Here is a 15,876-nt window from a genome sequence, read left to right as displayed (position 1 = left end):
AAAAAATTAAATTTTAAAATATTCTTACCTCAACCTACTTTGTATATACCCACCCACCCAACTTCCCAACTCTATTCAAATTTGTTTTCTTGAGTTGGGTTTACAAGGGATAAATATCAATTTGTTAATATTTTTTAGACTAAGTGAGTCAAATTGGGCGGGTCAAGACCCAATTCGATTTTTACCTATTTTAACCCAATTCATTTCAACCCAAAGTGAATTTGAGCGGGTCATGACCCAACCCTATATTCAATTCAACATATTTATTATTTTCAATCTCAACCCAACTCGCCCATTTGACACCCATAAATTCGTGCATAAACTTATTAGATTCGGGGTTAAATTCAAAAATCACCCTAAATGGTTTGTTTAGATATTTTGCTTCAAAAAAGAAAAAAAATTCATAAAAGCACAACTTAAAATACCAAAATTACTAAAAATTCCTTCAATTTAAAAATATTACAAAAATCTCTATTTTTTCTATTTTAACTAAAAGGTAAAGATACAGGAGAAAATTGAAAGAAAAGTGTCTTTTAAATCTTGAATGAAGGATTGGTGACATTGACCGACTTAAAGGGTCAAACATAATTAAAAAACTTGATTAGGTTAATTGTGGACTTGATTAATATTTTTCAAACTTTTTAATATTTTCAAAAATACAAATTAACTCACACCTACAAAACTTCTCTCTCTCTCTGCAAATCAATCTCTCTTCTCTCTTTCTCTCGATAGTTTTTCTCTCTAACTTCTTCCAACCAACAACTTTCCAAATTTCTCCATTCAATCTTGTGCAACTTTAACCTCTGACAATAAATAGTTTTGAGTTCTTGCCCGTTCCTTTTTGACTTTCAACCGTCAGTCGACGTGACAACATTCTCCGGCGACAACAACTTCGAGTTCTTCATCGTTTCTTTTCGATTTTCACAGGTAAAAAATTAAAACTTTTAAGTTATGATGAAAACGAGGAACTTGATTTGTTGGTGTTTGTTATTTTTTTTAATGTTTTTTATTTTTTAGTTGAATTTCTCATCTGGATATATCTGCTACTGCTGTTTCTTAACAATGGATAAAACATGTAACATGAATCCAACAGATGAGTAATCTGTTGCAACATATATGACTAATATGTTGCACAGATTAGTAATCTGTTGCAACATATATGGCTAATTTGTTGCGTAGATTAGTAATATGTTGCAACATATATGAATAATCTGTTGCAACATATATGACTAATCTGTTGCAACATATATGACTAATTTGTTGCAACAGATTACTCATCTGTTGGATTCGTTTTATAGTGTTGTAACATGAATCCAATACATGGGTCATCTGTAGCAACAAATTAGTCATATTTGCAACAGATTACTCACTTGTTGCAATAGATGACTCATATGTTGGATTCATATTGCAGGTTCTATTCATTGTAGCAGTAGCAGATACGCCAAATATAAAATTCAACAAAAATCATAATTTTACTTACAAAATAAGCTATGAAGTAATGTCCAAGTGATATACGAACAAAATTTGACCTAATTTTTTTTTCAAAAATTTAAACAGGGGCACAACGAATAAGTAAAACACATGAAAAATTTCATAAAACAGGTAAAGAAGACAAAAATAATATACTATACATCAAATGCAAAAGGATCAAAGGGACAAACGTTTGAGTTCTCCTAAAAACATTTAAGTTCCCTAGTATTTTAATTTGCTTTCTAATAGTTGACCCATCTGTTACAACAGATTTTCTATCCATTTGATAATTTTCAACAGATAAATCATCTGATACAATATGTTAGTCATCTGTTGATTCAAATTAAGCAATTATTAGTAATAACTAAATTGATTTAGCTAAAATTAAAGGCGTCTCTACGAAAATGGGACAAACATTTGTGTTATCCTAAAAATATTTGAGTTTCCTAATATTTTAATTATTTTCTGACAGATTATCTTTTTGTTGCAACAAGTTAGTCATCTATTGCAACAGATGTTTATAACAGGTTAGTCATTTGTTTATTCAAATTAAGCAATTATTAATAATAACTAAATTAATTTAATTAAAATTGAAGGCAAGTCTTTAATACAAGACCTTAGACAAGGGGACAAATGTTTGAATTCTTCTAAATTTGAGCTTTAGTATTTTAAATTGTTTTTCAACATATATCTTGTATATTTAATAATTTTCAATAGATAAGTCATATGTTGCAACAATTTGTCATCTATTGCAACAGATGTCTATATTTGTCTAATAATTTTTAATAGATGAGTCAGCTATTGCAACAGATTACTCATCTATTGCAACATGTTATTCACCTATAAGCCATTATTAGTAATAACTAATTGATTTAACTAAAATAAAATGTGAATTAATAAGTTCAATTACAGTTTCAATTAATCTCATGGTAATTACACGATCAGCTAAGTATGTTCGTCTTGAGTAGAGTGATCAATTGACCAATTTTATTTGAAATGATTCAAACTAATCCATCATTAGAAATAACTATATTGATTTAACTAAAATTAAAGATGAATTAGTAAGTTCAATTACGATTTCAATTAATCTCATGGTAAAAATAGTGTATTGATAAATGATGATTTGTTATTATTTCTATTGAATAAATCTTGCTATTGATTTATTTTTTCAATAAATAAACAATCTGTTGCAACAAATGAACAATCTTTTCAACAAATGAACCATATGTTGAAAAAATAAATCAATTACTCCAACAGATGAGTCATATGTTGCAACAGAAGAGTCATCTGTTGTAATAGATGGACCATATATTGCAACAAACAGATCATCTATTGAAAGAACTCAAGGGTCATGACTTTTCGATCATTTAATTAAAAATAATTCGTAAGTAAATAATATAAAAAAATATGATAAACGCAATTTTGTAGCTATTTAATTTAAATAACTAAAATACCAAAAAGATGAAAAGTTATGACCTTTCAAATTTTTTGTATTTAAATCTATTTTTTTAATTTAAATAATCGAAAAGTCAGCAAGTTTAATTTAATTAGGAGATATAATTATTAAAAAAGAGGTGAACGATCATGATTTTTTGGCTAACACACTGCACTACTCACTCATTCAATATTTTATAAATAGGTCTCCTCATCTCTATCTCTTGCTTCTTGTCTTCTTATCTTTCATAAAACCGCTATTATATCTTCAATCACTTCTCTTTCAAAAATAAATTTTTTGTTCGTCCGTTGAGGTATGTTTTATTTTCATGTTCTAATATGAAAATTATTAACATGCATCTATTTTCTAGTTAAGTTTCACATATTTTTTTGTTAAACTACCAGTTGGTACTATATGTGGTTTAGTGTTTTACGTTATTTGTTCATGCATGTTCTAGATATGACTGATCTGATTTGGTACATGGCGATTCTGCTTGACACCGTGTAGGAACTTGAAAGGCTGGTTCATGAACTCGAGTGAGAGTTGGGCGCCGTGACAGCAAGGGTGCTTCATGAGATTTGAAGGCTGAGGGGCCTGTTGCCCAATGGATTTTCGATTGACAATAATAATAATAATTATTATTAGGTTATATTTTTTTTTATCATTTGTAATTTATTTTATCAGATCTACCTAATGTTGTAAATATTTTTTATGTAATGAATGAGAAAATCTTTATTTGATCGACTGAGTTTATTTTTATTTTTTTTCATTCTACCTATTTTTTTAAGATGTTGAGAGGTGTAGGTTTTTGAGTATTCGGGAGTGGAAAGAGTCAATTACAAGAAAGAAAGTGTTTGGTTAAGAGCAAGGTCATAGACTAAATTAAATAACAACACAAGATTATTTACTATTACAACAAAATTAAAGATAGATTGATAACAAATGACTCATCTATTGCAACAGATGGGTAATCTATTGGAAATGACCAAGTAGATAAAGACATCTATTGCAACAGATTAATCGTCTGTTGCAACAAATTAGTAATATGTTGAAAATGACCAGACAGATAAAGACATCTGTTGCAACAGATTAGTCATCTATTGCAATAAATTAGTAATCTATTGGAAATGACAAACAGATAAAGTCATATGTTGCAACAGATTGGTCATCTGTTGGAAATGACCAACAGATAAAGACATTTGTTACAATAGATGACCAATCTATTGCAACATATGTGTATATCTGTTTGATAATTTTCAACAGATGAGTCATCTGTTGCAACAAGTTAAATCTGTTGTAATAGGTTATACACTTAAATGATCATGTAATTACTATGAGATTAATTAAAATTGTAATTATTAAATCAATTTAGCTATTACTAATAATGGTATAATTTGAACCATTTCAAATAAAATTAGTCAATTGATCACTCTACTCAAAACGAACACACTAAGATGACCGTGTAATTAATATGAGAATAATTGGAATCGTAATTGAACTTATCAATTCATCTTTAATTTTAGTTAAATCAATGTTGTTATTACTAATAATGTCTTAATTTGTATCATTTCAAATAAAATTGGTCAATTAACACTTTACTCAAGCCGAATACACTTAGATGATCATGTAATTACTATGAGATTAATTGAAATCGTAATTAAATTATCAATTCATCTTTAATTTTAGTTAAATCAATTTATTTATTACTAATAATTGTTTAATTTTAATTATTTCAAATCAAATTGGTCAATTGATCATTTTACTTAAGACGAAACACTTAGTTGATCATGTAATTACTATAAAATTAATTGAAATTGTAAGTAAACTTACTAATTTATCTTTAATTTTAGTTAAATCAATATAGTTATTTCTAATTATGACTTGGTTTGAATCATTTCAAATAAAATTCGTCAATTGATCACTCTACTCAAGACGAACACACTTAGTTGATCGTGTAATTACCATGAGATTAATTGAAATAGTAACTGAACTTACTAATACTAGTTAAATCAATTTAGTCATTACTAACATAATGGCTTAATATGAATCAATAGATGACTAAGATGTTGCAAAAGATGAGTAATCTATTGAAAATGACCAAACAGATAAAGATATTTGTTGCAATAGATTAGTCATCTATTACAATAGATTAGTAATCTGTTCGAAATAACAAACAGATAAAGTCATATGTTGCAACAGATTGATCTTCTGTTGGAAATGACCAACAGATAAAGATATTTGTTACAACAGATGACTAATCTATTGCAACATATGTGTATATCTATTTGATAATTTTCAACAGATGACTCATCTGTTGCAACAGATTAAATCTGTTGCAATAGGTTATACACTTAAATGATCATGTAATTACCATGAGATTAATTGAATTGTAATTATTAAATCTATTTAGCTATTACTAATAATGGCTTAATTTGAATCATTTTAAATAAAATTAGTCAATTGATCACTCTACTCAGAACGAACACACTAAGATGATCGTGTAATTAATATGAGAATAATTGAAATCGTAATTGAACTTAACAATTCATATTTAATTTTAGTTAAATCAATGTTGTTATTACTAATAATATCTTAATTTGAATCATTTCAAATAAAATTGGCCAATTAACACTTTACTCAAGCCGAATACACTTAGATGATCATGTAATTACTATGACATTAATTGAAATCGTAATTAAAATTATCAATTCATCTTTAATTTTAGTTAAATTAATTTAATTATTACTAATAATTGCTTGATTTTAATTATTTCAAATAAAATTGGTCAATTGATCATTCTACTTAAGACGAAACACTTAGTTTATCATGTAATTACTATAAAATTAATTGAAATTATAAGTCAACTTACTAATTCATCTTTAATTTTAGTTAAATCAATATAGTTATTTCTAATTATGGTTTGGTTTTAATCATTTCAAATAAAATTCGTCAATTGATCACTCAACTCATGACGAACACACTTAGTTGATAGTGTAATTACCATGAGATTAATTGAAACTGTAATTGAACTTATTAATTCATATTTAATTCTAGTTAAATAAATTTAGTTATTACTAATATAATGGCTTAACATGAATCAATAGATGACTAACATGTTGCAAAAGATGAGTAATCTATTGAAAATAACTAAACAGATAAAGACATCTGTTGGAAATGATCAAACAGATAAAGACATCTGTTGAAAATGACCAAACAAATATAGACATATGTTGCAACAGATGACTAACCCGTTACAATAAATGACTCATCTATTGAAAATTATCAAACAAATATAGACATCTGTTGCAACAGATGACTAAGTTGTTGCAATAGATGACTCATATGTTGAAAATTATCAAACATATAGGATATATGTTGAAAAATAATTTAAAATACTAAAGCTTAGATGTTTTTAAGAGAACTCAAATGTTTGTCCCCTTGTCTAAGGTCTTGTCTTTAATTTTAGTTAAATCAATTAAGTTATTACTAATAATTGCTTAATTTGAATAATTTTAAATAAAATTTATCAATTGATCATTCTACTAAGGACGAATACATTAATTGAAATTGTAAGTGGACTTATCAATTCATCTTTAATTTAGTCAAAATCAATTTAGTTATTACTAATAATTACTTAATTTTGAATCATTTCAAATAAAATTAGTCGATTGATCACTCTCCTCGAGACGAATACACATAGTTGATCATGCAATTACTATGAGATTAATTAAAATTGTAAGTGAACTTATCAATTCATCTTTAATTTTAGTTATATCAATTTAGTTATTACGAATAATGGCTTAATTTGATTTATCTTAAATAAAATTGGTTAATTGATCACTCTACTCATGACGAATACACTTAGTTGATCATTTAATTACTATGAGATTAATTGAAATTGTAAGTTTATCTTTAATTTTAGTTAAATCAATTTAGTTATTACTAATAATGACTTAATTTGAATTATTTCAAATAAAATTGATCGATTGATCACTCTACTCGGGACGAATACGCTTAGTTAATCATGTAATTACGATGAGATTAATTGAAATTATAAGTGAACTCATTAATTCATGTTTAATTTTAGTTAAATCAACATAATTATTACTAATAATGACTTAATTTGAATCATTTAAAATAAAATTGGTTAATTAATAATTTTACTAAGGATGAAACACTTAATTGATCATGTAATTATTGAAATCGTAATTGAACTTACTAATTCATCTTTAATTATAGTTGAATCAATATAGTTATTTCTAATAATGGTTTAGTTTGAATTATTTCACATAAAATTGATCAATTAATCATTCTACTCAGTACGAAACACTTAATTGATCATGTAATTACTATGAGATTAATTGAAATCGTAATTGAACTTACTAATTCATCTTTAATTTTAGTTAAATCAATAGAGTTATTTCTAATGATGACTTAGTTTGAATCATTTCAAATAAAAATGGTCAATTGATCACTCTACTTAGGACGAACATACTTAGTTGATCGTGTAATTATCATGAGATTAATTGAAACTGTAATTGAACTTATTAATTCATATTTTATTTTAGTAATCAATTTAGTTATTACTAATAATGACTTAATGTGAATCAATAGATGACTAACATTTTACAACAGATGAGTAATTTGTTGGAATGACCAAACAAATAAAAACATATGTTGAAAATGACCAAATAGACATCTGTTGCAATAAATGACTCACTTGTTGTAATAACTAATTCATCTATTGAAAATTATCAAATAGATATAGACATCTGTTACAACAGATGACTAAGTTGTTGCAACATATGACTCATCTGTTGGAAATTACTAAATAGACAAAATATGTGTTGAAAAATAATTTAAAATACTAAAGCTCAAATGTTTTTTAGGAGAACTCAAACATTTTCCCTCTTGTCTAAGGTCTTGTCTTCAATTTTAGTTGAATCAATTTAATTATTATTAATAATTGCTTAATTTGAATCAACAAATGACTAACCTGTTATAAGCATTTATTGCAATAGATGACTAACTTGTTGCAACAAATATGTGATCTGTTGGAAAATAATTAAAATACTAAGGAACTCAAATATTTTTAGGAGAACTCAAATGTTTGTTCCATTGTCTTAAAGACTTGTCTTTAATTTTAGTTAAATCAATTTAGTTATTACTAATAATTGCTTAATTTAAATCAACATATGACTAACATGTTGCAACAAATGATTCATCTGTTGGAAATTATCAAACAGATAGAAAATCTATTATAATAGATGGGTCATCCATTAGAAAGCAATTAAAATACTAGCGAACTTAAATATTTTTAGGAGAGCTCAAACGTTTGTCCCCTTGATCCTTTTGCATTTGATGTATGATACACTATTTTTGTCTTCTTTACCTATTTCATGAAAATTTTCATGTGTTTCACTTATTCGTTGTGCCCTTGTTGAAATTTTTAGAATTTTTTTTGGTTAAATTTTATTCGTATATCACTTGGACATTACTTCATAAGTTATTTTGTAAGTATAATTATGACTTTTGTTGAATTTTTTATTTAATATATATGCTACTACTACAATAGATAGAATCTGCAATATGAATCCAACATATGAGTCATTTGTTGCAACAAGTGAGTAATCTATTGCAACATATGACTAATCTGTTGCAACAGATGACCCATATGTTGGATTCATGTTACAACACTATAATACAAATTCAACAGATGAGTAATCTGTTGCAACAGATTAGTCATATATGTTGCAACAGATTACTCATCTGTTGCAACAGATTAGTCAATATGTTGCAACAGATTACTCATTTGTGCAATAGATTAGTCATATATGTTGCAACAGATTACTCATCTGTGTAACTGATTACTCATCTGTTGGATTCACGTTATATGTTTTATCTATTGTTGAAAAACAACAGTAGCAGATACACCCAAATGAGAAATTCAACTAAAAATTATAATTTTACTTACTAAAATCACCTATAAGTAATTTCCAAGTGATATATGAATAAATTTGACCTAAAAAAATTTGATCAAGTAGCAATAGTAGCGGTAACAACAATATTCAACAACAAGAAGATGATGATGATGAATAAGAAGAGATGATAATGAAGAACAAGATAATGATAATGAAGAAGAAGATGATGAATAAAGCAACAACAACAATGAACAACAAAATCACGAAAAGAGAGAAAAATCTAATAAATGAGAAGAGAGAGAAACGTGCCTTTTCCCCCTCAATTTCTAGTTATATTAGGTTTTACATTGGATCAAAATGTAAATTAAAAACCTTGTAGGTTATTTTTAAACTTTTCTCATTTTTTTAATCCTTAATAAAGTAATTGTCACCTCCATTCACTTATTAAAACTTGTGTCACCCACACCTCATTTTAAAACTCTTTTGTCACCTAGAGCCCAAAGCCCCAAGATACAGAGCCCCATTTTTGTAATATACAAATTACCAGATTTAAGAGGTGATTTCCTCCTCCAACAATGTCACTTTTGAAGGTGAAATTTTTTGCTATTATTATCTCAACTTCTTCAAAATTTTGAAATGCAGTAGTTCTCCCCAATTTTATCTTCACTATCATCATTTTATCAACTTCAATAACAAAAATAAGAAGTGGTCTTTACATTGCAGTCCGAGTAATAGGGGTGGTTTTGATTTTGGTCTAACAGAAATATATTAGTAATTGTGTCAACTAATTAGTGGAATTTGTTCTATCTTCTTTTCAATCCCTTCAACCCTTCTAGCAGGAGTATATATAGTCATTAATGTAATTTGAAGGTAGAATGTGTCAGACTGGATATTGCAGCAACTCAATTTGGAGTCAAGTTATAATTCAAGAAAAGTGAAACCTCCTCAAGACATGTCTAAAACAAAATAATAATCGAAAGGAAAAGAAATAATGAACAAGAATGGCCGAGGAAAGAACTACCCTGATGCAAAAGAAAGTTAGGTCGAGATACATGTTTATATTAATCTGATATTTTTTCAAATTGTATCTATGTCTATGTAACTCTTTTATTCTATGTATCTCTTATTAGTAATATTTTGTATGTAATACTTATATGAGATATGCAGGTTATAACTGTAAGGGGTCTATATTTGTTCTATAATATAGTATGTATCTCTTACATAAGAATAATTTTGTATTTCTTATTATTTTTAGTCAGTTGCGGAAGAAGTAGCTATTGTTGAATAGTTGTAGTTATATTTGTTATGTTTAACTTTGAATTTGTCTTTTAGGTTGGTCTAGTTAGAAATTTGTCTAGCTAGAATTGGTCTAGTGTAGTGATTAATCTGTAATCAAACAACTTTGTGGATGTTGTTTTGTGTTGAATTAGAGTTGAAACCTTTTGTTAGAATATTATGTTCTTTTTAAAAGGTATTTCAATTGCTTCCTTTTAAGAAGTATTTTGATTGCAGTACATATTGATTATCGATTATAAATATGCCAGTGGAAGTCCACTATTCTAGTTGAATATTTCAAGTGTTCTGTTAAGAAGTATTACAAGTATTGTACATATTGATTATCTATAAGAAACATTCCAATTGAAGTGTTGTAAAAGAATATGGTTGTATCTATTAGATATAAGCTGATTGCAAATATACACATGTGTCAAATACATATTTCAATACATCAAATACGTTTTGTCATCTTGTATCTCTATGTACATTGCACATCTAACTTACGTATCTCTAGTTAACTTCAGTGTAACATGTCTAAGAGTTATGCATATTAGTACAGTAAGAGATACATATAAGATTATTATAATGTAGTATGTATCTCTTACATACTTAAAAAATGTATTTCTTGTTATAAGATTGTTAAATGTCAAGTCCAAAAATATTAAATACATCTTTCAATACATCAGATACGTTTTGTCATCTTGTATTTCTGTGTACATTACACATCTACTTTAAGTATCTCTCGTTAGATAACTTCAATGTAACATGTATAAGAGGCATGCATATTAGTATAGTAAGAGATACATATCTTATAACATAGTATGTATCTCTTATTGCCAGTAAGAGATACATATACTATGCATATTAGTATAGTAAGAGATTCTTATAACATAGTATGTATCTCATATTGGCTTTAAAAAATAAATCTCTTGTTATAGATACATGTATCTTTTATAATAATATGTATCTCTTAATTGTTAGAGTACACATAAGGTGACGATGTCCTAACCTGTAAAAAAATAACTATTTATTTACTCAAACTTGTTATGTGTCTATTATAAACACATGTATGCATCTCTACTATCACAACTATGTATCTCTTGTATATTATAACTTCAATATATCTCACATAAACATAAAACTGATGCAAAAACAAGCAACATAATCTCGATCAAATATTTTAAAAAATGTCAGATATATAAAATAAATTATGTATCTCAACACACTCTTGCAAACAAAATATGTTTCTACACAACATCTCATCATAAAATATGTGTCTCGGCAAATCTGAATTATTCATTTTTCATTGATTTGTCTAGCTTTAATCTTATGCAATGACAATCTACACGTTTTAGATATTTTGAGTTGACATGCATTTTATTTTTTTACGAGTATACGTACCTGCGCGATACACGACCATTATAACATTTTACTTTCATATTTTAATTTGGTCAAACCTATGTCACTACTGAAAAAATAAATATAGGAAGAACGTTACTATTTACTCCTCTTAACAGATAAATTTAAGCTTGAAATAAATGAAGAAAATTTCAAGCTTAACAGATAAATTACAAACCAAGTTTTGTATTACTAATATCGGAAAAGTAAATTAAAATTGTTAATGCTCTCGATGGTTTTTTTTTGGGCAATTATTGGCATAATAAACAAAGTTCTTTTTCCATTCTGCCAAGTATAAATTCAATATACGACTGCGTATTTTAAAAATACTGTAAAAGAAAATTAATCATAGCTTAAATGCTAAATATCATGTTTCACAATTGATTTTCTAAATTTACCTTGTTTTTATTTTATGACACCAATAGAGAAGAACGTTACTGTTTACTCTTCTGTCAATCGATTGCCCTTGGTTTCTCTCCCTGATTATCGATGTAATGGCTCCATCGTATCCCCTGTAAATCAACAACACTAGCACGAAGCATTTGTCCATCTCCACTCCATTCATTTTGGCCTTCACTTGTGCTTTAGTTCCAGTAACTCCAGTTACTTATTTCCTAATCATTATCATTATTATTGCTCATTATAATCACCTGAAAAATAAGCTTTTAAAAGGATAATCCATTGTGATAAAGTTCTCGCGATGCATAGGGTCCCACCATAAGGGTTTATTGTACGCAGCCTTACCATTTCAAAAAATGATAACCATTTTGAAAATTTGAAATTCTAAAAACAACATCAAGACGTACAAATAATTCTTCATAGTGATTGGCAGATCCAGTATGAAAGCAAAAGATACACGGAATACATATATGTGAGAAAACAAAAGCATCTCTTTATGCATTACCTAAATTTTAACAATACACAATTGATAATTACCTTTTTCACACATAATTCTCCCAGTTAAATAAATCTGAAAAAACAGTCTTCAAGTTGGCCACCATAGCTGTGTTGAAAGAATTTAAGACCAACCTCCAAAATACGATAGTCAACAAACCAAATGCTAACGCCGTGGGTTTAAATTCAAATTGGAAAGAAAATATAGCAACTCTAGTGAAGCTTATATGACACAGTCAGAATGAAATTAGCAAAGCTTCTCATAAAAGATGATCGAGAAATTCAAAATAACATTAAGTACATTTGTGTAGTAACTTTTCACTGGTCCCTTACCTCACTTTTGAAATTTTACTGAATATGTTGTTGTTTGTAACTTTTCATTAGAACAGATCAATCATCTTCATTGATAGCTTCTTTTTTTTGTCAATTAATTGGATTGAGATTAGAATATCCTCCCTCCTTCTCTGAAATACGTGAAGAAATTTGAAGATTCTAATTAAATTTAAGCTGGACATTCTTGGTGGAAGAGTACATGCATCATGGGTTGGAAGCACATAGGTTAGTGGAGTCTTATTATAATGCATTGACTAATAAATTGTAAAGAATTATCCCTATCAAAAGACCATTAAATCTTAGCTTAGAAAATGTTCACTCTTTCCAATTAGATGATTAATTCTTTTTATACGCCAGATACTATAAAAGATATTGGTACCCATAATTCATTATATTGATGACGACTGATGAATAATCCATCTCATTATGTTTGAAACCTGAAAATCCGAAGACATAAGCATATGATCAACTCTAAAGTCAAATACAATAATATATATAATATGATGATATACAACATCAATGGTTAGAAGTTTCATTGAACACTTCAATGCAACCAGTGAAAGACATCACGGAAGAAATATAATGATGTTTGCTCATTGAATTAAAAATTGCAATTAACTCAGACAACCGACTATGAAATGCTATTAACTTGAAGACCTTGAACATACTCACATAACTATTAAAATTTCATACATGGTCACGTAACCATAAGAAATATCATATAACCTAAACATATTAACTGCTTGAAGGATGACTCTTAAAATAACTACTTTATGAAAGGGAAAAATTGCACACCTGATAAGTCATTCCTGCAGATACCATCAATACTTTTCTGAAGCTGCTGAAACTCTTCTTACCAAATCAATAACTCAACAACAACTGCGTAATTCTGTAAGTGATACGGAACAAACAAGGGAACACGAAATCACACCCCAAAACAATCCACAAATCACAACAAATAGTGGACCAAATGGGGACCTCTCTCGAATTCACTATCTAGAACAAAAAAGAAGAGGATACAAGGTGTTAATACACCAAAATAGCCAGCCAACGACAAGTTTAACAACACAAGATGAAGCTCCACAATATTATAATAGCAACAAAAACAAACGGGTTACATTAACAACACAAGAAGCCGAAACACAAACAAGATACAAGATAGATAATTAGACAAGTGTTGATGTAGTCTTAACAACCCAAGAACATATTCCACTCTTGGACCTTTAACACTTCAAACAACAGACACCTAACTCTTACAATTGAAACAAGAGAGGCGTCCACCACCCAAGCACCAACGTATCAAGCAAAATGCAACACACAAGAGAATCCACCCTTATGTTATGCCCTAGTTTCTGTTGTGGACTCTCTCTCTCTAAGAGGAGTGTTCTTTCTTCAACATTCATAAAAACTACCAACTAAAACCCTATAATGTTCAATTTATATTACATTACAAAATAAAAGACAAAAGACTAAAAGACCCTTTAATGAAAAGGGCTCTAAAAACAGCCTATGAAGTGTGCTTGGGATGGTTTTAGGCCTCCTTCACACTTAGACTTGTGAACTCTTTAGGTGGTCTTCAAAATACTCAAAAAGCGTCCATGATCGTGATCGTATTCGTATCATCCTCTCTATCTTGAGAGGAATCTGACCACAAATTCACGGCTTCACCTCGTGCAATTAGCCCTCCAAAAGAAACTACCCAAAATAGTCCGCAAAACATCAAGAAAGTACATAAAACAGTCCACAAAAAAATAAAGGGAACCCGAGGATACAATGAGAACAAGTCTCGGCTAACATCTTCATTTTGAACCTCGGCTTCCTCTCCATCTTGAGCCTTGTCTTCAATCTCATCCGAAACAAGTCTCCTACCATCATAGAAGCATTGTCGTAGACCCCATATCCTTCGTGTTCCTTTCTACCATTCTTCTCTATATAGACATATTGGGTTTGGTGTAGTGGAACTTCGGTTGAGAGGCTTGCTTTGGTTAAGTGGGGTTTCGGTTGTGGAGTTTGGATGGGAGGAAATTGGCTTCCAAGTCCTTCTTATTGGACTTGATCAACTTGCGAGGAAAGTGGTCTATCTTGTTCTCGATTTTGAGGGCTATTTGGAGCTTGGATTGTTGCATTATGTGGTGGTCTTGGAGGATTGGTCATTGGAAGTAAAGTTTCGGGAGTAAAAGCACGAGAGTTCCTTCGACTCTCTATTTGATCCAACCTCTCACTTATAGTTACCACATCCGAGTCAATTTTTTCAAGACCTACATTTGCCCTAGCAAGGTCTCGGGATAAAGCATCAAGGAGGGCCAAAATGGTTTCCATTATGGCCAAAAGTTACCTACAAAACAACAAACAAGTTAGTTGTACAAGAATGGTCCTCACACTCCCTCTCTATTGTTTTGTCTCTTGGATTTTTCACACTTTGATCTCATAAGTGTCGTAACCTTGCTTGTACTCCATGAGGCATTGAGAGGTGGACCAAGTATTACAATGAGTCAAAAGAATAAGACACACAAAGGAACGTATACACGAAGAATGATTACAAAACAAACTTACATTCTAGTACTAGCTTGTAAGTTAGTAATCGAATCAACAAACGAAACTAAAAAAACAATAAAATAAACTAAGAAATCAAAAATTTGAGCTTAAAAATTATCAGCGAACAGTAAAAATGTGATGACGTGGCAACCCTCAATTGGTCACGGTTTTGTCAAGTTTTATTGTCCAAGGTTCAAGTCTTGACCAATTTTTGATATGGATTGGTGGAATTGTTTAAGGAGGGAAAAAATAAGTCTTGAAACTCTTTTTTAATTCAAGTTTCAAGACTTGGACTTTTGTAGTATTTTCCCTTAAAACAAGGCCCTCAAAACATGGAAGTTGATTGGAAAAGGGTTGTAAAGTCTTTGAGTGGTTGGAAGTGGTGGTAACAGTCTTTGATGACTAACAAAACTACACCTCCTTCCTTCACCTTCTTAGATCTAACATCCACTTTTTTTCAATAAAAGATGAAGATTCGTGAAGAACAACAAGAACACAAACTTTTGAATCTTGGAGTCTTAAGGTTCAAGTTGGTCTCGCACTTCAATCAACACTTTGTCAAGTTTCACCTTTCAACAACAACTTCAACAAGAAGTTCTTAAGCCACCAATTCAC

This window comes from Capsicum annuum, chromosome 2, assembly GCF_002878395.1.
Source record: "Capsicum annuum cultivar UCD-10X-F1 chromosome 2, UCD10Xv1.1, whole genome shotgun sequence".
Lineage (NCBI taxonomy): Eukaryota > Viridiplantae > Streptophyta > Magnoliopsida > Solanales > Solanaceae > Capsicum > Capsicum annuum.
The sequence above is the reverse complement of the archived record's forward strand: the minus strand, read 5'-3'. Positions refer to the sequence as shown.